Genomic DNA, 6,177 nt, shown 5'->3' with positions numbered 1-6,177 from the left:
GGAAAGTCTGGAGATCTGCCCCATCGGACATGTTGAATCACTCTCAGTCCCTGAATTAAAGGAAATGCAGGACTGCTGTTGTCGTCCCTGCATGCACAAAAGTGCATTCCATGGCAAAGTCAGTGTATGTGAAAGACAAACTTTGGGAATAGAGGACTTATAACCAGCTCAAAGCATGTACATCTCTCATACCAAGATTGTTGAAGCCTAGATCATCTTTCCTTTCTCTCTCTCCAAAGCTTAGATAGGTGGGAAGCAGACTTTGCTCATGCTTTGGAAAAAAATGTATTCAGGGATATAATTCCAAGCCAGGAAATGCCAGATCTGGCCATAATATACTGGAAATGTCACTGAAGCAGAGCAATGCGACTTTCTGAGATAAGAAGTTTCATTTTTGCTTTCTAGCTACCTGACACTGGAATTCTCTCTAGGTCCTAGAGAGAAGGAAAATGTACATGATTTCTTGAGGAGACCTATAAACCTCAGGAAGGGGAAGTCACAGAAGGCTCTGTTTCTTCTGCAAGGATGTATTTTTTCCCTCGTTTTAATAGGCTGCATAAAGATCACCCTGAAATATAGTCTCAGAACTTCCCTCCAAGATCCAAAGGCAGACATGAACTTAACCCAAGGTGCTTTCCACTAGAGATCTTTCTTCAGCATGTCTGAGGCAATATGAAGCTAAAACAGGCAGACAGCTGTAGAAAAAAAGAGGCAGAATCAGCTGGTCAGAACCAGGGACAGCCTTGCTACTGGAAACCATGCTGGCTGCAGATGGAAGTAGTGATCCCAACTGGGTAACACACCTGTGGCCAGCCTGTTCAAAGAGTGATGGGTGTGAGGCCTGGCTGTGGCTTCTCACTTCTTCAGATCAGTAATTTTCAGCTTTACAAGCTCAAGTGTGATAAGTCAATTCTGTTAACATATTGCTGAGGCTTTTAGGAACCAGACTTTGAAGCATGATGAACTTTTATTCAGAAGTCAATTGGTATTTAGTGTATGAGGTGTTTGTTTGTTTGTTTTTAAATGTATTTCAACTCCTTTCCCTTTCCCTGACAGAATTCAGTTCTGAAGCTCATGCTGTTTCCTTTTCTGCCATACATCCATATTTTAAAGAGTTCAAAATGTATCTCATGAGTATTTTAACCTTAAATGCTGAGCTAAAGCCAAAGCTCTTTGAAAATATGCATTAGGCTTTCCTCAAAGCAAGTTTTATTTCAGTCTTTGTTCTGGAAGCAGGTCACTGACACACAGGACTTTTCCCAAAGATCATATTTTTTGATCATTTTGAAACTGCCAAAATGCAAACCCTGTAAGTATGTAAGAGCTAGTGCTTTCAGCTGTTAATGCTGCTAATAAGAAGCCATCATTTGTGAAGCAAAATGCTGCAAACCACTGGCTCATAGTAATGTGGTCCCAGGACCATATTACACATAGAAACCAACAATTCCCATAGCATATGATGGTGAAAGTGCTAGACATATAGCCAGAGGCATTGTCTGGCTGCAAGGGACCTGCTCCCCCTTCAAAAGTTCAAAATCAGGCGTTTTTCTGCCTGTTTATAGGAACTTACAAAATTTTTTTACTCATTCGCACCACATACTTCTTAACAGCCACACTGTGCAAATGGCCTCTTCAGCAAGGGCACAACTCTGATCAGCTCTGGAAGCAGCAACAATGCCAACCTACACCTGCACAGCTACTCCAGAGCTGCTGACAGACACATCAGGCTAGAACTGAACAGGAAAATATTAATGAGATGGAGGAGCTGAGCCTGCCAGCCATACCCCAAAATGAACAGCTCACTGGCTCAGACACTCACTCAGGAGGTAGGTATTACATCTCTACGGGAAAATAACAAATAAAAATCATATCCACTCTACCCAATTTGGAAAGGACCACTCTACTACATTTAAGACAAATGGCATGCATACAAGACTGGCTCAACATCTCATTCTTGCTCTCTGGAATAGAGATCACACAAGGTGGAGATGGGAAAAAAAATCTTCTAGCATTTTCTTAGGAAACCATAAACCAACAGAGCTGGGCTCAAGGCTCTGCTCCAGGTATTTGTGGAACTGTTTCCATTCCCTTTGCATTTCAGACAAAAGAAGTACCCCACTCCTGAATAATGCAATATGCTGATGCTTAGGATGCTCAAGTGAACAGCAGGAGGCCCAAGTTCAAGTCCTTGACTTGAATCAGGCAAAGTACAAACATCAAATTCAGATTGCTTTTTTCCTGTGACCACAGAACACACCACATCTGGGACCTTTCTGCTTTTGACCTGCACAACCACTGAAGTAAACTTAAGCAAATCTAGAGCCTTCATAAGCACTGTGGGGTATTTTTGTATGTATGCACTGGGTGAGGTGCTAGTTTTGGTTTGGTTTTTTTTTTTTGGTTGGTTGGTTGGTTGGTTGTTTTTTGTTTGGTTTTTTTGGGTGGTTTTTTGGGGGGTTTTTGGTTTTTTTGTGTTTCTGTTTTTGGTTTTGGGTTTTTTCCCCCTAAAGAATTGCCATTTTCTCAGATGCTTGAAACAGAGTTCTTGTTCATAACAGTATAGCATTAGCTGGGCTAATTAGTGGAGCCCAACACAGCTGCAGGAGTTCACTGATGTGTTTTATAAATTATGTATGTGCTAGAATTAGCTTATTAAAGAATTCCTAAGAACTCTATGCATGTGCACAGTAATTCAGCTGTTGCAGCTATTTGCATTACTCTGGTACTCTGCGGACCCTGCAGCACAGCACTGAGCTTCCCAGGTCTAACCAAGACATTCAGAGAATCTGAGTGAGTGAAAATGAGAGAAAGCATCAGGTGTAAAGGGCACCTCTGTCAATAGTAGTGTCTGTAAAAAGGAGATGAAAGCTCACTAACATGAAGCATTTTAACTCAATGCAGTAATAACAACAATTCTGTCTTGTTCTTGTCTGCAATAAATTAACTGCAAATGAAGGCAGCCCAAGACTTTAGTAATAGCAGGCCACATCAACTTCTGATGGCCACAGTAAGCAAGAGATATGTTTACTAGGATGTGACATCCTAGTAAAGTACAGGAAAGTACAGGATTTCAGAAGTGGACCTAACTGCATTTATCTTCTTTAAATATTGGAGGAATAGTGATTTTCTAGCTACCAAGTGCCATGTGTTATAAATAGAGATTAGGACCAAGTTTCCATCACTTATTCTATTATGAAACTTAGGGTGAAAAAATCCACTGCAAATGGATTGGAGAAGAAAAGGTTCAGAAATAAGTCATCCTTCTCAATTATTATTCCAACTGAGACAGGCTAAATTTCAGAACATACTGCAAACAACTGATATGTCCATGGTCAAAACCTGTGCTCTTCCATTCTCAAGGCAGCTGTATCTTTCTGGACATGCTTTGTCTGCAAGCTGCTTTTAAACAGCTTAGTGTGATCTCCACTGAGCCACTCACCTTGGAGAAGACTCACCAGCTTTGGTAAGATGATCACTTGAGAGCGGGAAAAATCTCAGATGAACTTTGGTTGATAGATCTCATATTCTCCTCTGAAAGCAGCCCAGATAAGCCTTGGGTTTGCTGCTTCAGAGGAAGAGTCAGCTTTGACTCTCTCACAAACAGGTTGGCTTGACATTAATGCTTTAAATAGAAAAAGCTGAAATAAGCAAATACAGTCTGTGAGACTGTAGAAATACAAGAAAGAATTTCTTTAAAGATCAAGAATTTCTTTAAAGATCTGGGAGGGTTTTTCTTTCCCACTAAGATTTTCTGGAAATGAACTGTACAAGGCGGCCTAGCAAATTTCCTACCATAACAAGCTGCATGGTAAGTAAATAGTGACTAACAGGGTAGTTCAATATTTACACAACCTTTTCGTTTCTAAGTAAATGGTAGATTATTAGGAAGGCTGAAATCTCTTCATATAAACTTGTAACATTTTCCACTGAACAGCTTACTCTTTTCCCAGAAACAGGGAGTGACAATCAGAAGAATACACCAACACTCTTAAGGAAATTGCCTGCACACAGCACAGCGAGCAACCCAGTGTAGGTGGGAGAGAGCAATGCATGGAATCAACAACAAAGCAAAGTAACCTGCACAGAGCAGCTCTTCTCACTGTTGGCTGCCCGCAGGAGACATGCTGCTGCTTGCTTGCTTTTCTTTGGTCTTTACCAGACAATGGAGCTGCCTACTGCTGATAGCACTTGTTCATGTGAGAAGGTGAACGCACTGGTTCAGGTGCTGCAGTTCTTGTGTGCACTGAAATTTCCTGTGAACAAAAGGTTAAGATCACAGCCTGCCTTCTCCCTCCTGCTTGACAGAAACTAGAAATAACAAGGATACAGACAGCTTGGGAGGCTGTCTGGGAAAACCACAGCAATTCTTTATGCCCAGAGCCTATACAGGAGCATGCAGTGAGGTTGGATTAGATGACCTCCAGTGGCCTCTTCCAACCTTACCATCCTGTGATTCTGTAACACCAAATCTGGGAGCTTTTATTCTGCTTCTGAAAACAAACCAAAGAACAGAAAGTGAAACACAAGACATTTGAGAAAACACTGGGAAGTGATGACAGTGTCAAAGGAGAGTAGAGATGCTCATTCACCAGAAGTGATAGATGAGAAAATTTTCCAATATAAAGAACTTTTAAAAAACAAAATAAAAAAGTTTTGACTCAGCAACCCCAAGATTTTGGCTAAAAACCAGCATTTACAATAAGATGTTTATACAACCAAGGAGAACACTCCCATAGTGATCTTGATTGCAGTGGTGTAAAGTATAATCAGTACAGAATTATTTTTTAAATAAGGTAATGATGTATCAAAGCTTGCTCTTATTGCCACTTTTGCTTGTATTTGCGAACACCCCTTTGCCTTTCAGCCATCTTACATGCTTCTTAAACACCATCATATGCTTATTCCAAGTTCTCACTTGGCAAAGCAGACCCAGAGTGGGCAGAGAGCCTATGGAACACAGTAGTGGTAAGAGAATGTTTCAGGTCATGTTCTTCACTCTCCCTCCCATACCTTTCCCTCTCAGTATCCCTTCTGAAGTGCTCCTCTACTGTCATCATGTTTTATCTGGGCATCTTCCTACTTTCCCCAGCCACCAGGGAGCTGCGCATATGAAATATTTATTCTGAGGCCAGTGCTCTACAGCAGAGTACTGCTAGAGTTGTACTGAAAGCAAAAATATCCTATTCCTTAAAATAAACTAACTCTTCCTCAGTACTGGGTTTGAAAACCTTTGAGAATTACTGGGGTTAAAAGAAGCGTCTCTTTCTGTTGTCAGCACTGCAAAGCACATGCACATAGTTTTTACGTCCTTTATAGGTGGTTTGTTTTCCCTTCACACACTGACTCCTCTCACCTTGTTGCTAGGGAAGCAAATACAATTCCACCAATTCCAACATGCCAGAACTGAGATGACTCACTAGATACTCCATTGAAAACAGCACCCAGGCAAGAAAGGACTCTGTCCACCTGAACAGTACTCCAGTTCATGGCAGCCAGAGCTATGCTCTTGCCCACGTTCTGATTGCCAGGCTTGGAGACCCAGTTCTCTGAAGCTCTCCGTTACATGCACAACTCTGTTGAACACATCTACCCAATTTTAAATACTAACAGCAGAGTGGTGAAAAACCAACCCTGATCTCCAATCCCAACCCGTTTTAAGTTTTGGGCTAAGAAAAGCTGGACCTTACCGAGTGTTGCTGTTAACATGAATCTGTTACGTTATCCATAGTTCTACTATTTTCTGTTTGGCCTACTGCTTCTCAAAAGTAAGAACACAGAGGAAGGGGAGGGCACAGTAAAGATACATCCCAACACTCAGAGCCATATTTTAATAATAATAATAATAATAATAATAATAAATTTCTCTATGTTAAGATCACAGAAAGACATGTTTCAATGCCTGATTTTTAATAGCCCTTGGTTAGAATGAGGCCTACAGCATAATACCTGTCTCTTGCCAAACAATCACATATCAATATAGTGATGACACTGCGTTATTCGGTTCTTTTCTTTAAAAAACCCCACAAAATTGAATGTCACCATGGGAACAGTCTAAAGTTTATTTTGGAAAGAGGCTCATTTCCTATAGCTTTTCTGTTGGCATAAAAATAATGTCACTGACCTGTATCAGAAGCAAGTGCTTTATGAAGTATCATCTTTAAAGATACCAGCCAGTTC

This window comes from Manacus vitellinus, unplaced genomic scaffold (genome assembly GCF_001715985.3).
Source record: "Manacus vitellinus isolate BGI_N305 unplaced genomic scaffold, ASM171598v3 scaffold_6_pilon, whole genome shotgun sequence".
NCBI lineage: Eukaryota > Metazoa > Chordata > Aves > Passeriformes > Pipridae > Manacus > Manacus vitellinus.
This window is presented reverse-complemented; position numbering follows the sequence as displayed.